At 40.4% G+C, this 23,447-nt stretch overlaps 1 long non-coding RNA gene across 3 annotated transcripts in view; it reads right to left on the bottom strand.

Moving 5' to 3' along the window:
- LOC140738964 (uncharacterized) overlaps positions 1-23,447 on the bottom strand; it is a 100,837-nt gene that overhangs the window by 14,893 nt on the left and 62,497 nt on the right. For 2 of the 3 annotated variants that reach the window (XR_012101496.1, XR_012101494.1), the window contains exon 3: positions 8,539-8,614. The exons of the other annotated variant lie outside the window; for it this stretch is intronic. This is a non-coding gene — a long non-coding RNA (uncharacterized lncRNA). The remainder of the gene's footprint in view (positions 1-8,538; positions 8,615-23,447) is intronic. 3 annotated transcript variants of the gene reach the window in all.

The raw sequence follows: 23,447 nt of genomic DNA, 5'->3' as shown, positions 1-23,447 counted from the left end.
GGCTTGGAGGCAAGCAACTAACTTACATAAAATAATTGGTCAAGAAGCACCTGTAGGATGACAGAAACTATCGAAGATTCAAGCAACACACACAAAATGCTGAAGGAGCTCAGCAGGCCAGGCAGTGTCTATGGAAAAGAGTATAGTCTACGTTTCGGGCCGAGACCTTGCGGGACATTCAGAATTATTGAAATTATTGAAGAATTCAGAACCATTGAAGATTCAGGCTGAGACCTTGCATCAGTCTGAAACATCAACAGTTCCTTTCTCTCTTCAGATGCTGCTCCACCCACTGAAGTTCCTCCCGCAGTTTGATCTTCCCACCATATTCCAGAATCTGCAGTCTTTAGCTATATAGTATGCACATTATTATTGTTATATTTTCCCTGACCAGAAGAGTGAAGTTTCATAACTATCAGACCAATCGAAGCAAAATAAAATCACCCCCTGTTCATCGCATGTACCGGGGTAATCGATTCCCTGTTGCTACGGGAAAATTTCTGGCATTCTGCTCTAGCAAAGACAAACACAGTTTCTGCTACTTTTTTGTAAGTTCCCTGACGAGACAATTTCCAGGCATCTTGTGTTTAAGTATGCCTGGAAGCCAAGCCGTTCATTTTTCCACTAAGTAGTCAAATACCAATCAAATTTAAGCTAGATTCAGGTCTGTATTGTGATACAAATGAATTTAGTATCCCCAGTTTAGATCTCTGAGGCAGAGAGGGCTTTCAATGCACTGACTGGGGTGGTTCAGGTGGCAGCTCACCATAAATTTCTCAAGGCCAATCAGGGATGGGCAATAAATGCTGCCAGAGAATCTCACATTCAATATATAAATAAAGAACAAAATTACATACTTTTATTCCTTCTACACAACAGAATGCTATTGTTACTGGAATTTATAATTGCTTCTGAAATTCATGCTCAACAAATAATTCAGAATCACACAATTATGTACTTTTAAACACCTTGATAAATGTTGCATTATCAAAATTTGACTTATGCTTATCATAATTTTATTAATGAACTTAGTTCTATCACAATTTAAAAGAAATCAACTTTGCATTTCCCCTAGGTTCCAGCATCCTGCCAATCTCTTACTGAATGTTATTCTTATCTCTGGTATTAAGTTTGCCTAAGTAACTGCATCATATCCCGTGTGCATTCACCAATTCTTTAAGTATGGTGTTGATGACACTTTCCTTCATCTCCTTTCACTGTTTCTATACATCTGGTCCATAAATTGAGATAAATTACTCACAGTGTAAGTAATCTGTGCCACATCATCAATATTATCACAGGGTCTGTACACTGACAAGATTTTCTTTAAGTAACAAAAGAAAAAATTAAATCTGAAACTTGTCCTTTAAACCTACAAAATAAATGCTGTTTCAAGATGACAAACTGTGAATCCTTAAAATATGTTTGATGGTTGAAGTATGAACAAAAAAGAGGGTAAAGATAGAATCATGTTTTCACTTATATTCTATGACTCTCAACATTCTCCACTGTGTAGAGAAAGAAATTTGCATTTGTTGTTGAATGCATAAAATTGTAATGTGCATGTGTGGAATGCTATTTCTGATCTAAATGGCTCTGAATGTTTATCTGAGAGTGTTCCGTTTTAACATCGGCAGATTACAATGTTTCTGACATGGCACAGGTGCAATGCTTTGTTCATAGTAACATGTGATTTTGTGTTTATCACAATGGGCAAAAGTTGTTTTCCGTTCAGTAACTCTGAATGATTTGCTAATTTTCTGGTAGGATGTAAGAAATAAATTTCTGAGGGTAAGGTTATAGTGTAATTTCAAAGTACCTGATCCTCACCCGTTACGTTAATCTTCCTATTCAAGCAGATGTATAAGACAAAAAATGTTTTTAAGTGTTTTACTCCAGGGAAATGAAGAAATATGGCAATGCCTGTTGCTTTAGCTGTTACACTGACTTGTATAACAGCAAGACGTAGTGATATATAACTTTCAGGTGCACACAATACTTGAAAATGACTGTGTGCAATCCCTCTGCTAAACTTTCCTTCAAACTCTAGCTACAAACAAATGATCTTCTGTTCTTTTAAAATTGCTTAATTTTATCCCTCACAAACTGTAATCAGCGTATTACAGCTTTGAACTGGAGATGGTAAAGAGTTTGAAGGATCAGAGGAACAGTATCTGAACTTGCCCAATTCAATTCAATATAAAATCGGTACTTAGATTCTAAATAGCTAATTTTTGCCAAATAAGAATGGATGATATTTTAATGATGAATGGAAGGAAATTCCAGTAATTACTTGAAGATAAAAGAAAAGACCAAGAGAGACTAAACGGGGGTGGTCCTGCTTGACAGGTAAAGGCTTGTTAATCACAGCTGATGTTTCAGAGGAGATGCAAGTTGGAATAAGACTGGGAAAAGAGGGAAAGAAAAAAATCAATACTGAACAGAGAAACAAAGGACTGGTGTCACTAGAATTACGGTAAATTAGAATATTGGGAGGATTTTTATCAGCAAAGCAAGATCTAGAAAATTGGAGACATGTGCGTACATAAATACATGAAAACATCTGTGCATTGAATATAGCTCTACATTCACCACCTACCATGCTCCACATAGTCATCATGTCTTGTACATCATAACACAAACACTTCCCAATTGCCCAGACCATGTGAGAACCCAACAGAAGCAAAAACAAAATACAAAACCACTGCACAAACACAAGAAAATCAAAAGGAACACACGCCAAAATGCTGGAGGAACTCAGCAGGCCAGGCAACATCTATGGAAAAGAGCAAGCAGTCAATGTTTTGAGCTGAGACCCTTCATCAGGACTCCTGATGCATTGTCTCAGCCTGAAATATCAACTGTATTTTTTTTCCATGGATGCTGTCAGGCCTTCTGAGTTCCTCCAGCATTTTGTGTGTGTTACCACTGCACAGACTGTAGCAAACAACGAGGAAATTCAATCCAGTCCCTTCAGGAGATTACAGTTGTCTTAGAAAATCATGCATTGCCAATTAATGATACAAGGTACTTACTGTTTGTGTCAGTGGAGCTACGTCCACAACAGAAACAGGTCCAATCCTTTCCGAAAAGAATGTAATGAATCACTTTCTCAGGTTCTCTGAGGGGAAAGCCTGAACAAGTTTGTCATAGGAATTGCTTCCTATTTCAGACTAATTCAACAGTTTTAGACACTCTCTGTATCCACCACATGTAAGTTCAAAACTGGTCTCAGTGTCCAGATTCAGACCTAACCATTATGATGTGCATGATCAAAAGTCAATATCCAATGTAGCTGATCATTTTCTACAGGAGGTTATCACATATGGAACCTCTGTATATGGAAATAACAGAAAAAGCCACATTGGGAAGCAAGATTTCCACTTCCCGTCTCAAATGAGTTCCATGATTGACTATGACATTTATGCTATTCTGCAATTTTGGAATCTGATCATTCAAGAAACATCCATGAATGCATGATACTGGATTTATTTTCATGAATAACCAGTATTCACACAAAACAGTGGCCTCTTCTACTGCCCAATCAGGCCGTTCTCGGGTTGGAGGTGGTACATCTCATATTCCATTTGGGTAGCCTCCAACCTGATGGCATGAACGTTGATTTTTCTATTTTCCAGTAATTTCGTCCCCCTTTCGTTTCTCTCCATTTCCATTCCCTATTCTGTCTCCCTTTTTACCCCTTCTCTTCTTATCAAACAATAGGCACCTATCATCCACTGTGAAGTCCCTCCTCCTTCTGTTTTTTCCATGGTCCACTCTCCTCTCTTATCAGATTCTTTCTTCATTAGCCCTTTAACTTTTCCACCTGTCACCTCCCAGCTTCTCACTTCATCCTCCCTTCCCACCCATCAACCTTTTCCCCCACCTGGCTTCATCTATTACGTTCCAACTTGTACTTCTTCTCTTCCCCTCACCTTCTTATATTGGATTCTTCCTCCTTCCTTTCTTATCCTGATGAAAGGTCTCACCCCAAAACATCCACTCTTTATTCCTCTCCATAGATGCCGCCTGGCCTGCTGAGTTTCTCCAGTATTTTGTGTGCATTACACAAAACAAGAAACAGCTTTCTTAATCACAAACAGCTAAAAAAAAAAATACACAGCAGTCCAGATTGAACAGGAAACTTTGCTTCATGTAGTCCACAAGTGAATACTTCATTACTGCGATCATGTGAAACGTTAAACAATTATGAAGCATCCAATGTTGAAGGACTTCTAACATTTGCGATTCCAACAAGAGTCAGGACCAGATTGTGGAGAAAGTGGCCAATGGGTAGCGACAACCACAGTTTAACAAGAGTGGCAGTAGGAATTACGATCATTTAAATCCACTCCATCATTCAATAAGTTCATTGCTAATCATTTCCCTCAAGTAACAGATTTGAATTCTGAGTATTGATTTTGCCACCAGTTTTGAAATGTATGGAAACTATTTAATGGTTACATTTCTACACTGGAAGACACAGAGTACATCATATATTTGACTTAAATTCAAAGTAAAAAATAACAATGCCCTCATTAGACATTGAAAATGCATGATTCTAAAAATATTAATTCTCATGACTGTCAGCAAAAGACACACAGCTGGCAGTAAAAAAAAAGTCTTTATTCAGCACACACAAGCTGACTGTATTTGGAGTCATCCTGGGAAGAGGTTCCATGACCCAATATTACATAACATATTTATATGCTAAAGATCAAAGGTTATTTTCTATAGCTACAATGCATTCATAATGCTTCCTTTCAGTTACATATAATTTTCAAGTGCCTAGATTTTCACACTAACACGCCCAAAATGAATGTTAATTCATTCAGTGCTGTCCCTGAGCTGGAGACATCTCAGGTCAATGGGCTGTTTCCTGGTTTGCAGTCAACCCCATTCTGCAGCTCTAGGAAGACCATTGTTCGGAGCTGCATTTTAAATTCAATCTACAGTTCACATCCAGATCTGAAGATTGGTTGCTGTTGAAATTAATATTTGCTATATTCCATAATTCCAAAATACACACTAACATTAATGACAGAATATAACCCTGCAGATAAAAAATCCTGAATAAAAAAAGTGGAAGAATGCAGACTTCTGTTCCTGTTGTGTAGGGAGGGTAATATACAACTCGACAGTGAGAGGGACTGAATGGAATATTCAACTGCTGTCAAATACATGAAGCAGAATTGCTCAAAACTTTCTCTTCTCCGGGTTATACAGACACACAGAAGACACTTAAAGATAAAGTTAGCACAGGAATGTCAGTTACAAAATTGTGCATCTCTCTAATAACTTTTCGCACTGCAACATAATTGAAATAAGAAGTTATATTTATGAGCAGACATATGAAATACTGAGATAATTCCCACTAGGGCAAAGAAGACTAAAATGGGATTTAATGGAAGCTGTTAAAATTATGAAAGGTTTTCATACTGTTAAGAGGGAAAGACTATTTCCTTGTGCTGGGTGTCAGTGATGAGAGAGCAACACTTGAAAATGCCATTAAGAGTGAAGGAGGAAGTTATAAGAATGTACGCTGAAAGCTGGTGGAGGGCGGAATGTTTTGCTGCAGATGTCATTTTAAGGCAGAAGCTGATACATTTTTATGGAGCAATTGAATGTATTTGAAAGGGAATAATGTAATGTATGGCACAACAAAGAATGAGTAAGGCACCTCTGATAGGTTTGATTTAGCAAAGAGACAACACACAGACAGCAAGGGTTGAATCTGTGACTCCAAAAATAAGGCCACAGACTATGTCTTTAAAATATCTACATACTTTTATCAGGCTCTCTTTGGAGTTTGTGCACAAAGCGTAACGGAAAGCATATCACCCTTGTAATAGTTTAAGTGTCCATTTCATCCATTATCATGATACTGATGACATCTTCCTATTTCTTGAGTAGCACACACAAAATGGAAGGGAATAAAGAGTTAACAGTTTGGGCTCAGACCCTTCATCAGGTCTGTTAATTTTATTTCTTTTCATACCTACTGCCTGACGCTCCAGTATTGGGGGGGGGGGGGGGTGGTGGTGGTGGTGGTGGTGGTGTGTGTGTGTGTGTGTGTGTGTGTGTGTGTGTGTGTGTGTGTGTGTGTGTGTGTGTGTGTGTGTGTGTGTGTGTGTGTGTGTGTGTGTGTGTGTGTGTGTGAGATTTGCAGCATCTGTGGAATCTCATGTGTTTACGCTTTCCTGTTTCCTGCAGCTTGCTCATTACAATTATTTCAGCATCCAACTAATGTTAATCACACTGTCGACTAGCTGATCACAATGAAGCGAACTAGCACCTCTTGGAGAGGTAGGGTAATGTGAATGGATTGGGTACTTGCAGGAGATGAATCTGAACTGGAATGCAGTGAGAAGTGGCACAGTTTATGAGGCAGTAGCCTCCTATCCTTCCTCAAAATGCAATGGGGGCCATGGAGGAGAAGTAGGAAAGGAGGGGAAATATTCTTTATCAGCAGAAGTAAAAGGTCTTCCAGCCCAGACTGGGAAGTGTGTAATCAGCTAAATGGGAATGCATATTTCAAGAGTTCAATTACCTCATTAAAGTGGACTCAGTCGGTGAACCAAGCCTCAAGTGACACATTCAGTCAGCTTAACTTTGGTCAGAGTGTGCAGAAATAGATCTGTCCCTTCCTCTTCTTTTCCTTTCCAATTAATTCTTGGATTCTGGTAGTAGCAGCCAGCATTTATGCATCACCCCAAGATGATCTTGAGAAGCACCTCAGACCTTGTGGTGAGAGCACACCCGGAGTGGAGTTGGGAAAGGAGTCCCTGAATTTGGACCCAGTGACAGCTTAAAGCGACTATGATTTTGGGGTGAGCTGCAGCCAGTGACATCCTAAACATCAGCTGCTCTTCTCCTCCCAGGTGGTAGAGATAGTAGTTTTGGGAGGTGTTGGTGGGAGTTATGTGACAGTGCAGTGTGCAGCAGAAATCCTCACAGCACTCATGTGAATACTGCATCAGAGCAATTCTTCAGAGGTTGCCACATCAGTCTCTGGGGTCTTCTATATAGCTTGCAAGCAGCAAACGCAAGTAGGATGTGCATTCTTCCTGCCAGTAGTATTACATAAAGTGTTCCTTTCCCTGAGTCCAGGGTCTGAGCTGTACACCAAAGTAACCAGATGCATCATCACATGGGATTTGAACCTCGTGGCCACTCTTTGGGTTGCCACGGTGGCTTGAAAGCAGCTGGCACAGACAATCAGTGTAGGATTATGGTACTAGTACTGGAATTAGCATCTGAATGCCCTGTATAGTTCATTGCCTAGGACCACGCCAAATGAATGCTGAAGGGGATGTCTAGTTAACATGCATTCAATCGCACCCTGCGCCATTACCGAAGTCAACTGTCCGAGAGAAGAAAGGTGATTTATTTTTTACCTGTTGGCCTTTGGGAAGTGCAGATAAAATATATTTGGCTCCCTTTGACATGGTAGTATGAGTGCTGTCTTTTATTCAAAGTGGATGGCAAACTTTGATATCATACAATTGTTTCCAGCTCCAAGCTGGAAGGGACCAATTGCATTGAAGTTCATATAGCCACAAGCCTTTACCAGTCACTAGCAAGGCAATCCTTGCCCAGCTTTGAGGTTGCAATTGGTGCTGACAGCATATTTCATCAAGGATGTTGTTAGCAGTTCAATTAGGTATCAATCAATGACATCTCATACATTATTCCTTGGTGATTTTTGATCCTTCCGGGTAGCAAGATTCCTTTCCCAGCAGCCTCTCCTGCTCTGCATCCCTTCCCTTCATTTTCCCAATCCGGATAGCGAACAGAGGGACACACGTGACTGAAAACAACGGATTTGTTCAGAAGACTCATGTGTTAAAAAAAGAAATTTCAGATGCCGCCACTTCAGTCTCTGGACCTTTTATAGCTTGAATCAACAATAGGAAGCAGCAAACACAAAGAGAATTGCGGCGTGTATGAGAAGAAATCAGTCAATAAGTACGCTTTTGCTCATTCATGATCACTTTAGGTACTGCTGGGGTAAGGTTCTCCTGTAATTTTAAGGGAGCGTGTTGACTACGGCAGTGAATTCAAAAATGGGAGAATAAGAGGGGCCCAACTGGGGCATATGTCTTCCATCTAACCTTCTAAAGAGCATGTGCAAGCTGTGGACGCACACCTTCCCCTTCTGACATTACACATGTACAGTCCTTCGAAAGCTGACCAGGTTATTTCCCTTTGAAACAGTGCCTTATAATGTTTGACATCCATCTGCAGTTACTCAGGTTTTCTGGTACTGCATTGATCTTGCAATTCTGAAGCTGACTCGTAAAACATAACATTCTCCTTAAATGAACATTAAAAATTAATAGTTTGGTACTGAAATGATTTGTACTGTAAAGCACTATCTGTTAAGGAATGTATAAAAATGTATTTACACTTATTCATGCAACTATTATAGAAATGTATCATTTCATATTGTTAGATAGTAAATTACAATGGCAAAATGCAGTTTGCCAGAGCTACCATTGCACTGACAATGCAAGGCTGATTCTTACAGGTCCTCACCTAGGTGCTACATCAACTTCTGTGCTTCAGTTCCTGGGGAGGGCCACTGCTGGACCACAATAGGCATCACCCTGCACTGGAGAAGAGAACCAAATCTTCAGATAAAGAGAGGAAATGCTGAAGAAAAATATTAAAGAAACAAGTCCTGGTCAAAATTTACCTCTTTGTTAAAGTTCAGAGGTCATTTAATCAGTAATTGGTCTGAAGTTGTATGTTCATAATTTTTAAATGTATTATAAAGAGTGGATGGGTAGCTGGTTTTCTATTGTTTTGCTTAACCTCAATGTGTCCAAGCACCAACTGAACCAGTGTGGATAACTTCAATCATCTTAACTCTGAACAGATTCTGGTAATGCCCCCACTTCATCAATCCCCATTCCCATTTCCCTCCCTCACCTTATCTCCTTACCTGCTCATTACCCCCCCCTGGTGCTTCTCCCCCTCCCCTTTCTTCCATGGCCTTCTGTCCTCTCCTATAAGATTCCCCTTTCTCCAGCCTTTATCTCTGTGGTGAACTACATATACCTGTCTGGACACGCCCCCCCCCCCCCCCCGCTGACTGCTCCTGTGGCTCCTCCCCCTGACTGTGGCTCCTCCCACGGACCCCGGTATAAAGGCGATTGAGGCCTGAGCCCTGACCTCAGTCTCCAGGATGTAGCATGGTGGTCAATTGCTGCTTGTTCTTTCTTCCAGTCAATAAAATTGATGCACCATCAATAACTCTCTGAGACGTGAGGCGAGATATCGGCTGGTACAGGATATCATAGTTTGCGGTGGAGTGTTCTATTCTCCACCTACAACTATGATATCCTGTACCAGCCGATATCTCGCCTCACGTCTCAGAGAGTTATTGATGGTGCATCAATTTTATTGACTGGAAGAAAGAACAAGCAGCAATTGACCACCATGCTACATCCTGGAGACTGAGGTCAGGGCTCAGGCCTCAATCGCCTTTATACCGGGGTCTGTGGGAGGAGCCACGGTCAGTGGGAGGAGCGACAGGAGCAGTCAGCGGGGGGGGCGTGTCCAGACAGGTATATGTAGTTCACCACAATCTCTTTCACCAATCAACTTCCCAGCTCTTTATTTCACTTCTTCCCCCTCTCCAGGTTTCACCTATCGCCTACTACCTTGTATGTCTTTCTCCCCTCCCCCACCTTCTTACTGTGACTTCTAATCTTTATTCTCCAGTCCTGATAAAAGGTCGGGGCCTGAAACGCTGACCGTTTAGTCTTTGCCAGAGATGCTGCCTGGCCTGTTGAGTTCCTCCAGCATTTTGTTTGTGTTGCTCAGATTCTGCAACCTGTGGACTCACTTTCAAGGACTCTACAGCTCATTCAGAGAATTATTTGATTTTTTTATCCCGGGATTTGCATAGATAGTCTTCTTTTGCATGTTGATTTTTCATCAGTCTGTGTGTGTGGTTTTTCATTGATTCTATTATATTACTTTGTTTTACTGTGAATGTCTGCAAGAAAATGAATCTCAGTACGTATATGGTTACATACATATTCTTCGATAATAAATTTACTTGGAACTTTGAACCTGGAATTTTGAAATTCCTGCCATTAGCTTTAAGGACACCTACAATGAGTTGAAAACCATCAAACATAATGTTACACTGTTACATTTTATTGCACTTTTGGGAGCGGGAATGGAGGAATATTACAAAACTGACATGTGAAACATATGAAAGTACAATTTTTAGATGCTTTACAGGAAGATTTGGGCTATTGGACTTTTTCTGAACTGGATCAGATTTTTGTCTCAATCTGTGAGAAGTCTGGTAATGATTTGCCAACAATATGTTTTGCAGAGGAATGGATCCGAGACGTTATATGCAGCAAAATCACACCTGAGGATAATTAATGCTACTTTCCCCTCACAATCTGTTTGGCTAAATTGAATCTCCTACTGTAAGTGTTTCACCTTGACTACTTGCTTGAGTTTTCCAGCATCTGCAGATTTCCTCGTATGAGCAAGTATTGTTTATTCCAAGCAAGGAGCATAAGTCTGGAAAACATGGGGCTTGAGAAAGAATCATGACAGGGTTCCTTTGTTACCTTTAGCTTCTGGAGAAAAAGCAAAATACTTCAAGCAAAGTATTATGGTCAAATACAATATCCTTTCCGTGATTTCCAAGCATAGTTGGTGTGCAGTGGCGTAACTAATGTTACCTCACATCTCCAGCAACCTGGATGTAATTCTTACTTGTAATGTAGTCATTGGGAGCTTACATACATTTCCTGTGACTGTGTGAGTCTGCAGACGTTTGGCATGTCATCAAAAATGCTGACAAACCTATAGGTGTGTAGTGGAGAGTATATTGACTGGCTGCATCACAGCCTGGTATGGAAACACCAATGCTTTTGAACAGAAAATCCAACAAAAGATAGTGGATTCACCCCAGTACATCACAGGTAAAGCATTCCCAACCATTGAGCACATCTCCATTGAGACCGTGGTGGGTCTCATCAGCAAGAACCACGAGTCAGCATACAGAGAGGAGGTGCAGCGGCTAACGGACTGGTGCAGAGCCAACAACCTGTCTCTGAACGTGAACGAAACAAAAGAGCTGGTTGTTGACTTCAAGAGGGCACAAAGTGACCACTCTCCGCTGAACATTGACGGCTCCTCGGTAGAGATCGTTAAGAGCACCAAATTTCTTGGTGTTCACCTGGCGGAGAATCTCACCTGGTCCCTCAACACCAGCTCCATAGCAAAGAAAGCCCAGCAGCGTCTCTACTTTCTGCGAAGGCTGAGGACAGTCCATCTCCCAACCCCCATCCTCACCACATTCTACAGAGGTTGTATTAAGAGCATCCTGAGCAGCCGCATCACTGCCTGGTTCAGAAATTGCACCGTCTCGGATTGCAAGACCCTGCAGCAGATAGTGAGGTCAGCTGAGAAGATCATCGGGGTCATCTGTACCTCATAATACGTTTAGCAATTTATCCATTTGCATCTTGAACTTTCATTTTGCGACAGTCCTTACCCAGAAAATAGTTTTCAATTTCCTCAGCAACTCTGTTGAGCATAAAAGGGATCTAATTGAATTAAGACATTCAATCACAATATTGGGTTGGATTGGAAAAGAAGTGATTTGATTAATATAAAATACAACTTAAAATATCTTTTGCACAGAATCAGGGGGTGTGGGTGCACCATATGTGCCTGCACAGCATATCTACTGTACAACTGCTTCCACCACAGACAGACATACTTTATTGATCCCAAGGGTAATTGGGTTTCGTTACAGTTGCACCAACCAAGAATAGTGTAGAAATATAGCAATATAAAACCATAAATAATTAAATAATAATAGGTAAGTTATGCCAAGTGGAAATAAGTCCAGGACCAGCCTATTGGCTCAGGGTGTCTGACACTCTGAGGGAGGAGTTGTAAAGTTTGATGGCCACAGGTGGGAATGACTTCCTATGACGCTCAGTGTTGCATCTCGGTGGAATGTGATCACGTCACTGCAGGCTTCAGCACGGCCCGATGCCTGAGCTCAGCTTGCATCAAAACTTTGATGATTTTCATCAAGAATTGTAATATCACACAAAAGATTTTCAAAGGAAAATTGAGGATTTTGTTTTGCTGTTGTCAGTAAGAGAGAACAGTTGGCTTGGTCAGAGGTACTGACTAGGGGGTTGTACTGTAATTAAGTTTGCTTGCATGTGTGCACAACAAACACCTCCAAATTGTATGCTTATTATAATTGTTATTGATGTTTATAGACCGACAATGCATCTTACCATCCCTTTCCCTCCCTGCAAACTGAGAATCAAACAGGGAAAATGAAACAGAAGATGTCTGTATTTCCCAACTGAATATGCTGAAGCTCTGAAAATAAAAAAAAAATCACGTAGCCATTTGGCTGCCCTGCACTCATTGTTTTCTCCACTGTGATCCATGGCACGGTCTTCTTTTGAGAGATAATGTCTAGCTCATCGGTGAGTCTCAGACAGGCCGGGGGCTCCACCAGCTCAAGGGTCAACTTTGCAAGCTGGGAAATATACCCATTAATGCAGTAGGCTTATTAAAATAAAGAAATCAGCATCAGAGGAAGTTAAGTACAGCATTTAATTAATTAAGTTGGTGTTTTAATTATTTGTATTTGCATGGGTGCATGCATGTGTATGTGTTTCTATGAAGCAACGTTCAGGATGTTAATAAGAACTTCAAGTCTATGCTTTGCACACACACCAAGCGCTATATGTAGTGGAAGGTAACAGTAAGAGTGCATCATCTCGTAACAGCTCCAATACCGTGTTCAAGTTTGCTGACAACACCACTACTGTTGGCTGAATCAAAGGTGGCGATGAACCAGCAGTTAGGTGTCAAAACGTTCGGATATGGTCCTAGTGTGGAGAGAGACACACTGAAGCGGGTCGACAGTTAACTGACTTTAATGAGAATATAAAGGAAAAGAAAAACAATAGACACTAGTCCAACAGGGCCGTTACCTAAAACACTCAAAGTTAAATGCCAACACTGCGGCTGGAAGCAATAGCTTGCATACTCATGGGTTCGCAAATCCCACAGCAGAGTCCGTGGTTGTGACAGTTGGAGGGAGACTGAAAATCTGGCTGAATGGTGCTGCAACAACAACCTCTTTCTCAATGTCAGCAAGATCAAGCAGCTGATTATTGATTTCAGGAGGAAGAAATCAGAGGTCCATGAGCCAGTCCTCATCAGAGGATCAGAGGTGGAGAGGGCCAACAATGTTAAATTCCTCAGTGTTATCACTTCAGAGGACCTGTCCTTGGCACAGTATATAAGTGCGATTGTGAAGAAAGCACGGCAGCACTTCTACTTGCTTAGTAGCTTGTGAAGATTTGGCATGTCAGCTAAAACTTTGATGAATTTCTGTAAATGTGTCGTGGAGAGTATATTAACTGCCTGCATCACAGTGTGATGTGAAAGCACCAATGCCCTCAAACGTAAAATCCTACAAAAGTAGTGGATATGGTCCAGTTCATCACAGGTAAATCCCTTCCCATCATTGAAGCCACGTCGCAGGAAAGTAGCATCTATCATCGGGACCACCCCCCCCCCCCCCCCACCCAGGTCACACTCTCTTTTCGCTACTGCCATCAGGAAGAAGGTACAAGAGTTTTGTGTTCCCATACCCTATGGATTCACTTTCAATGACTCTTTCCTCCTCTACGCCCTGTATACCCATGACTGTGTCACCACCCACAGCTCTAATCTGCTAATTCAATTTGCCAATGAGACTACGTTGGTTGGCCTAATCTCAAACAATACTGAGGTGGCCTACAGGGAGAAGTCATCTCTCTGACACAGTGGTGTCAATAGAACAACCTCTTCCTCAATGTTGCAAAAACAAAGGAGCTGGTTGTGGATTACAGGAAGGATGGAAATGGGCCAACCCCTATTGATATCTGGGGTAGAGAAGGTAAACAGCTTTAAGTTCCTCGGCATCCACATCACCGAGGACCTCATGTGGTCTGTACACACCAGCTGTGTGGTGAAAAAGGCAGAACAGCGCACCTCAGGTGGTTGAGGAAGTTTGGTATGGGCCCCCAAATCCTAAGAACTTTCTACAGGGGCACAATTGAGAGCACCCTGACAGGCTGCATCACTGCCTGGTATGGAAACTGTACATCCCTTAATCGCAGGGTTCTGCAGAGAGTGGTGCGGACAGCCCAGCACATCTGTAGTTGTGAACTTCCCATGATTCAGGACATTTACAAGGACAGATGTGAGAAAAGGGCCCAAAGGATCATTGGGGACCCGAGTCACCCCAACCACTATCTATTCCAGCTGCTACCAACTGGGAATTGATACCGCAACATAAAAGCCAGGACCAACAGGCTCCGGGACAGCTTCTTCCACCAGGTCATCAGACTGATTAACTCATGCTGATCTGTGTATTTCTTTGCTACATTAACTGTTCTGTTCATTATAAATTACTATGATTGCACATGGTACATTCAGACAGAGACATAACGTAAAGGTTTATACTCCTCATGTATGTGAAGGATGTAAGCGATAAAGTCAATTCAATTCAGCTCATCTCACGATCTCGATAATTATTGCTTTTGTATTTGCAGTTTGTTATCTTTTTCACATTGGTTGAAAACCCAAGTTGGTGCAGTCTTTCATCAATTCTATGATGATATGTATTCCATTATCAATTTATTCAGTATACCCACAAGAAAAGTAATCTTGAGGTTGTATATAGTGATATATGTACTTGGATAATAAATTTAATTTGAACTTTGAGCCTACCAGTTTACCTGCTACATCAATGTAAGAGTCTGTGGTTCTGAAGGTGGCCTCATTAGCAATCTCAGAACACAGAAAAACACACTTTGGAAGCCAGGCCTCCTTAATCCTTGCTGCTCATGAAGGTAGGTATTTGTGTTTTCACTTAAATATTTTAATTTATTTCAAGTAATGTTTTTAGGCTTCGATTTATTTTTATGATGTGCTGGGTAATTAGAATGTTTATGGTCATCACAAGTATTTATAACAGTGAAAAGCTTTGAGCCTGTGCGCCAGGGGTGGGGACTTTCTTGCTGTCAATACCACCCTTTCAGATCTGCGGCTGGTGGTTTGCTGAACAGAAAATTATTGCAGTAGGTTTACACCTTGAAGTTACAGGATGGTGTCCTTAATTAAAGGTCAGGTGTTAACTTTGCTTTTCTTTCCATAGATGCCATCTGATTGTTTGAATATTAGCAGCAGAATTTGATGTTTTTACTTCTAACTGTCAGAGGTTTCACTGTATTTTAATCTGATTCAGATGTACATTACTCTCATTACTTGATTAGGCAAGGGAGTGGAACCCGGTGTAGTCTTCTGCTGCTGTAGGCCATCCACTTCAACGTTCGACTTGTTATGCATTCAGTGATGCTCTTCTGCATGTATATTTATTTGAGTTACTGCTGCCTTCCTGTCAAATTTAACCAGTCTGGCCATTCTCCTCTGACCTCTCTCACTAACTAGCCACTTCTGCCCACAGAACTGCTGCTCACTGGGTGTGTGTTTTTTTGCACCTTTCTCTGTAAACTCTAGAGACTACTGTACACAAAAATCCCAGGAGATCTACAGTTTCTGTGATACTCAGGCCTTGCCTGGAACCAACAGTCATTCCATAGTCAAAGTCACTTTGATCATAGTTCTTCCCCATTCTGATGTTTAGTCTCATCATCCAAAGGACCACTTGACCGTGTCTGCATGCTCTTATGCATTGAGATGCCGCCACGTGATTGGCTGAATAGATATTTGCATTAGTGAGTCGGTATCCAGGTATACCTAATAAAGTGGCCACTGAGCATAATTTCACATTATATTTTTCAGATTCGGCCCTGGGTTTGTAGAAGAATGACGCAGAGCCAGGGTGGAAAGTGAACAAGGTGAAATCAGGCTTGGGTAACCATTCCTCCTTTCTTCATTCCCTTCCCAAAAAAATATCCTGCTGGTTCTGTCAAGGCTTATACAAGGGGAGTGGTGGTGGTGTGTGGGTGAGTTGCACATGTTATGAAGCATCACGCTCACTTGCCACAACCCTTGTGCATGGATAGAAATAAACCATAAAGGGCAGAACACTACTTTCTTTATGTTGCTTCCACCCTGTTTTTCTCCCCCACCCTACTGCCATGCAAAGGCCAGTTTTGCCCTTGGGCTTTTACCAGGAATAGTCAACTGAATCTCATGCAATACGTGGCAATTTGATTTATTAAAGAGTCCTGATGAAGAGTCTTGGCCCAAAATATTAATCATTCATTCTTTCCCTCCATAGATGCTGCCTGACTCACTGAGTACCTACAGCCTTCTCTGTGTGTTGATCCTGATTTCCAGAATCTGCAATCTGTCTTGTTATCCAGTTTTGTTACAAGTCCTGCTTTCCGTTGTCTTTATTTAATACATTCAAGGATCACCATAAAGGATCCATCAATCTCTTCAATCTTTGTATTTTTCTCCCAATACTGATAATTATTTCATTATAAACACAAGAAAATCTGCAGATGCTGGAAATCAAAGCAACACACACAATATGCTGGAGGAACTCAGCAGGTCAGGCAGCATCTATGAAAAAGAATCTTTTCCATAGATGCTGCTTGGCCTGCTGAGTTCCTCCAGTATGTTGTGGGTGCTGCAGTAATTTCATTAGATGTGTTCATCATTATTATCTGTGTTTATCATTGTTGAACATTATTTTCAGAACATATTTTCTCCTCAAATCAATTTACATTCTTTAAAATATATTTCGTCATCTCCATAGATGCTGCCAGAATTGCTGATTTCCTCCAACATTTTGTGTGTGTTGCTCAAGATTTCCAGCAACTGCAGAATCCTTTATGTTTTCAATTTTCCATTGTTTTGTTTTTTTTTCTTTTGTGTTTTCCTTCTCTCTTTTGGACAACTTCCACAAATGCTCTGGCAATGAGGAGGAAACTCAGTTCGATCCACTGGCAGCAGGTCAGTCATAAATGAGGGGGTACAGCAATGCCTCATCTTTTGTTCCAGAGGGAAACGCCTTAAGCCACGGTTAGGCTTCAAGCCACAATTAGGCCTCTTTCCATGCCCAAGCAAACTTGATCATGAGAAGTCAGAACTAGAATCCTAAAGATCTCATTCCCTGGTTTAACAGGAAGGAAATTTGAGCTTGGTGAGTTAACACTTGTGCACGTATTTCTGATCACTGAAAAATAAAACTAGTAACAAAACAGGAAGTAAACCAGGCACCTGCAATAACACAGATTCAGAGATCCAAACAAATTTTATTTCCCCGGCTCCTCATTAATGGCATTTTACATCATCCTGCCTTCATTTATCTAGTAAATAAGTAAATTTACTGTGGGTGAAAATGATGTTATTCAAATCACCAGGCTGACATTCCAGAGCACAGATGAGTTCTTTCACCGCTAAAATGGATAACGATAGCAGTTGTACAATACTTTCTGAAAATATGGTGATTTATTAACTACAAAGTTTTACACTTTATGAGTCAATACTGTTCTGTTTGCATCACATACTTTATTTTTAATTTATAGATGAATAAAACTGATGCGTATGTAAAGACCTTCTCTAAAAGATGTAATTACCATGTAAATATGCTTGTTGTTTGAAAGAAAATTAAGAATTTCAATCGGTTTTGTTATCTCATTATTAATCTAGATATGTAATTTGTTAACGGTAAAGAAGTCTTTAATTGTTGAAATTGTATTTGTTCTGTGCATTTAAAGTTTATTTTTTGCTTTACAATTAAACAGGTCTATTAGTTGTATTCACCTAGTTTACAAACGTATGTATATAAAATACTAATTCTTGTTCTGAGGTGGTATGTACCAATTGGCTCAGCTCTTGTATCTATTTGCATAAGAACAAGCTGGGCAAAAGAAGGAAACTTTGAAAAAGAAGGATGTTATATTCAATATGTATCTGTGAATGGGGATTTAGAATCAAATAGTGGCTCAGTTTTGATGTTCTAATCTTCTTCTCTGGTTGATTTTGGGGAAGTACTGACAATACAAGTCTATCCATTTTACATGTAGCTGCACAAAGACCACTGTGGCTCGGCAGAGTTAGGAGGCTCACCGGGGCAAGTTTACTTAGTGCAATATGTCTTGTGGGTCCTATTGCTGTACCTTTTCTGCAAGGACACACTTTAGTATAATTTCTACCTATCAGTAAATGGTAAATGGTAGGGCATTGAGGAATGCGGTAGAACAGAGTGATCTAGGAATAATGGTACATAGGTTCACTGAAGGTGGAATCTCATGTGGATAGGGTGGTGAAGAAAGCTTTTGGTATGCTGGCCTTTATAAATCAGAGCATTGAGTATAGGAGTTGGGATGTAATGTCAAAATTGTACCAGGCATTGGTGAGGCCAAATTTGGAGTATTGTGTACAGTCACCGAATTATAGGAAAGATGTCAACAAAACAGAGAGAGTACAGAGGAAATTTACTAGAATGTTACCTGGGTTTCAGCACCTAAGTTACAGAGAAAGGTTGAACAAGTTAGGTCTTTTTTCTTTGGAATGTAGAAGGTTGAGAGGGACTTGATAGAGGTATTTAAAATTATGAGGGGATAGATAGAGTTGACGTGGGAGAGTAGGGGAGATTCAAACAAAAGGACATGAGTTAAGAGTTAAGGGGCAAAAGTTTAAGGGTAACACGAGGGGGAACTTCTTTACTCAGAAAGTGGTGGCTGTGTGGAATGAGCTTCCAGTAGAAGTGGTAGAGCCAGGTTCGATTTTGTCATTAAAAAAAAAATTGGATAGGTATATGGACAGGAAAAGAATGGTGGGTTATGGGCTGAGTGCAAGTTGGTGGGATTAGGTGAGAGTAAGCATTCAGCATGGACTAGAAGGGCCGAGATGGCCTGTTTCCGTGCTGTAATTGAAGAAGAGAAAAAAAGGGAGATAAAAAGAAAATGCACTTCTCTGAACTTTCCTTCTGAAATCAGTCACAGAGCCTCAGTCTCATAAAACACAAAAAGTAAGCCACTCACTGTTTCTTTTGAGACAATTTGTGACTATTCATCTACTTTTTGGAACTTGTCCACTTGTGAATACCTGAAGTGTGAACTGTCTTTGCAAACCCAAAAAAAAGTATCCAAACCCATCCCTGTTCTGCACGTGCTTTCTGTTACTCAGTTACTTCTCAAATGAGATTTGCTGCTTAGCATTTATCCTCACTAGTAATAAAAGTTCCAGTTTATTAATGTAGTTTAATAGTTTAAAATGTGGCTCTTATGACTGGATATACATTGAGATTGAGCGATTAAAATTTATCACTAATACAAGTAATCTTATTGGGGAAAAATGTGGAACAAAAATTCTTTACTCCATGTACTGCTGAACATGTAAATTATAAATACCCATGTTTCTATGGCAACTAGATAAGATGAGGAACAATACCATGAAGTGATAAATGATGGTGATACGTCGGTGTAGTGAAGAAAACACAGTCTCGGTGCAAAGGAAAGCAGAGCTAAGAAATGAAATGGCAACGACTTTTTTTCCCTCTAATTGAAGCCGACAGTGGCTCCAGCCATTTACTGAAGAATTAGTGAATGATCATTCTACTGGATCCTGCTCACTGCACGAGGCAAGCTTATTACTAGGGCCATATACATGCTTTCACTTTATCTCTCTTTCATGGACAAAAGATCATTCATTACCTGCTGGTCACACACAACACACTGGGCAAACTTCAAAAATAAACACTGCCCCTAGCACTGGGTCCCAATTTTGCCGTGACATTTTGTAGTCATTCTTAATTAACAAAATAAAGTCTCCTGTGTTTGCATGGCTGTGTCTCTGGTTGAAGAGAAATGCAGACTGTTAATCTCAAGTTCAGGTGGAAAGGTAGGTTAGAACTAGTAACCTTTTCATTGTTTTCTATGAGGCCCATGCCTCACTGAGAATGTCACATCTCTGTTATAAGCAGCTTGTTTAAGTCTCTGCCTGCCTCTAACAGCAGGGGGCTCTCACAAATTTCACTTGGCAATGTTTGCTACTGGTGCCAGACAGACTGACTAATGAAAGGGCTGACCTCTTCCTTTGCCAATGTAATCACCAATAACAATATAATGACAAGCTGCTTCATTTGCTTCTTTTAAATAAATGTTTTCTTAGATGCACATATGCCTCAGATCCTTCTTAGGGTGAGAAGTGCAGGAAAGCAGAATGATTCAAAACTCTGAAAATCCGCTGTCTCCGAAATTGAGACCAGAGATCATAAGACAAAGGAGCAGAATTAGGCCACTTGGCCCATCGAGTCTGCTTCACCATTCCATCACGGCTCATTTATTATCCCTCTCAACCCCATTCTTCTGCCTTCTCCCTGTAACCTTCGATGCCCTAACTAACCAAACCTATCAACCTCTGCTGTAAATATATTCAATGTCTTGGCCTCCACAGCCATCCATAACAATGAATTCCACAGATTCATCACCCTGTGGCAAGAATTTTTTTCCTCATTTCTGTTCTAAATGGATGTCCTAGACTCACCCATTATAGGAAATATCCTGTCCACATCCACTCTGACTAGTCCTTTCAATATTCAATGTTTCAATGAGATTCACCCTCATTCTTATAAAAATTCCAACATGTAGAGTCAAACACTCCTCATTTGTTAACTATTTCATTCTTGGAATCATTCATGTGAAACTCCTCTGGACCCTCTCCAATGCTACCAAATCTTTTCTTCAATCTGGGGCCCAGAACTACTCAACATAGTCCAAGTGCAGTGTGATCAATGCTTTGTAAAGGTTCAGCATCACATCCATGCTTTTATCTTTTCGAAATTACTGAAATAATTGTATTTGCCTTCCTTACCACCGCAAGTTAACCTTTAGGGAATCCTGCACAAAGATTCCCAAGTCCCTTTGCACCTCTGATTTATGAATTTTCTCCCCATTTAGAAAATAGTCTACTCCTTTACCAGCAGACACTTCCCTAAGGTATATTCCATCTACCATTTACTTGCCCATTCTTTCAGTATGTCCTAGTCTTTCTGCAAGCTCTCTGCTTCCTCAACACTAACTGCCCCTCAAAGTATTTTTGCATCATCTACAAACTTGGCCATAAACCCATCAATTCTGTCATCCAAATTGTTGACATATTACATGAAAAGGAGCGGTCCCAATATCGACCCCTGCGGAGCACCACTCGTCACCAGCAGCCAACCAAAATAGTCCCCCTTTGCATCTTGCCTGTCAGCCAATTTTCCTTTTGTGCTAGTATCTTTCCTGTGATACTATGGCCTTTTATCTTGTTAAGGAGCCTCACGTGGGGCACCTTGTCAAAGACCTTCTGAAACTCCAGGTAAACAACATCTATTGACTCTCCATTGTCTATCCTGCTTGTTATTTCCTCAAGAAGTTCCAACAGATTTTTCAGGCAAGATTTCCCCTTAAGGAAACCATGCTGGCTATGGCCTGCTTTATCATGCATCTCCAAATACCGCGAAAACTTATCGTTAATGATGGACCACAACATCTTTCATAGAAACATAGAAAATAGGTGCAGGAGTAGGCCATTTGGCCCTTTGAGCCCGCACCGCCATTCAGTATGATCATGGCTGATCATCCAACTCAGAACCCTGCACCTGCTTTCTCTCCATACCCCCAATCCCTTTAGCCTCAAGGGCCATATCAACCACTGAAGTTAGGCTAACTGGCCTATAATTTCCTTTCTTCTGTCTCCCTCTCTTCTTAAAGACTGGAGTGACATTTGAATTATTCTAGTCCTCCAGAACATTGCAGATTCAAGTGATTCTTGAAAAATCATTACTAATGCCTCCACAATCTCTTAAGCTACCTCTTTCAAAACCCTGGGATGGAGTTCATCTCTGTCCAGGTCTTTCAGCTTCTCAAGTACCTTTATACTAGCTTCTGTCCCCTGACACTTGGGAACTTTTGGCATACTGTTAATGAAGACTGATGGAAAATGCTTATTAAATTCCTCTGCCATTTCTTTGTCTCCCATTACTACCTCTCCAGTATAATCTTTCAGTGGTTCAATATTCACTTTTGACTCTCTTTTACTCTATATATCTGAAAAATAGTGGTATTTGCTTTGATACTATTGGCTAGCTTACTTTCATAGTTTATCTTTTCTCTCCTTATGGTTTTTTTAAAATTGTCTTCTGTTGGTCTTTAAAGCTTTGCAATCCTCTAACTTTCCTCTAATTTTTGCTATATTATATGCCTTCTCTTTTATGCTGTCTTTGACATCCCTTGTCAGCCACAGTTGCCTCATCCTCACCTTAGAATACTTCATCATGTCGATGTATCTATTTTGTGCTTTCTGAATTGTCACAAGAAACTCCAGCCATCTCTGTTTGCCATCATCCCTGCTAGTGTCCCCTTCTATCCCACAGCCTAGCTACTGTACAGGGGCCTGTAGATAACTCCCATCAAGGACTTCTTATCCTTTCAGTTTCTTAACTCCACCCTAAAAATTTCTACATCTTCTGTTCCTATGTCACCTCTTCCTAAGAATTTGACTAAATTTTATACCACCCCACCCCTCTCCCTACCTGCCTGTCCTTTTGATCCAATGTGTATCCTTGGATGTTAAGCTCCTAATTCTGATCTTCTCTGAGCCACGACTCAGTGATGATTACAACATCATATGTGCCAATCTCTTACTGTGCAACAAAATCTGCCTTATTCCACATACTGCGTGCATTCAAATATAACACTTCCAGTACTGTATTCATCATCCTTTTCAATTTTGCCTGCATGTTATACTTCAACTTACTTGACTGACTGCAATTTTGCCCTATCATCAGCCCGTCCTCCCTCACCACCTAACCATACACTGCATCTACTTTTAAACAGCTTGTCCCATTCTTAGCTCCATCACTTTGATTCCCATCCCCCTGCCAAATTAGTTTAAACTTTTTAGCATCCTTCTCGAACACTGAAGTCCTTGATACTTACATGATAATCCTTGTCTATTTTGATTGCATTATAATTTGTCTTCTGTTTCTTTTTCATTAAATGGCCACACTAATTGTGGGTGTGCAAAAGTTTCATGTCAGATAGGATGTATTGTAGGTTGGATTAGGTGGATAAAGAAGCTAGGGGTTCAGTTTCTTTATTGTGTTCTCTCTGTTAATATCAGATTGGATTTAATCATTCATTCCAAAGCAATTGACCAGTGGACATCTGTGTGAATGGTACACTTAACTTTGGATCTATCAAATATATCCATCGGAAAATGTGTCCTGATAAAATGTATAGTTCTGGACAAAAGGAATGATGCAAATTTTAACAATAGCATATCTTTTAATAATACTTATAAGGAAAATTGGTTTCATTTAAGAAAAGCAATATAAATATGAAATTAACATCTGGAATCAAAGTGAAAGATCACTTGATCATTTGCTTATAATAAATTCCAGACTAAACAATATT

This window comes from Hemitrygon akajei, chromosome 14 (assembly GCF_048418815.1).
Source record: "Hemitrygon akajei chromosome 14, sHemAka1.3, whole genome shotgun sequence".
Taxonomy (NCBI): domain Eukaryota; kingdom Metazoa; phylum Chordata; class Chondrichthyes; order Myliobatiformes; family Dasyatidae; genus Hemitrygon; species Hemitrygon akajei.
Note: the sequence above shows the minus strand (reverse complement) of the source record. Positions and strands in the feature narration are given on the sequence as shown.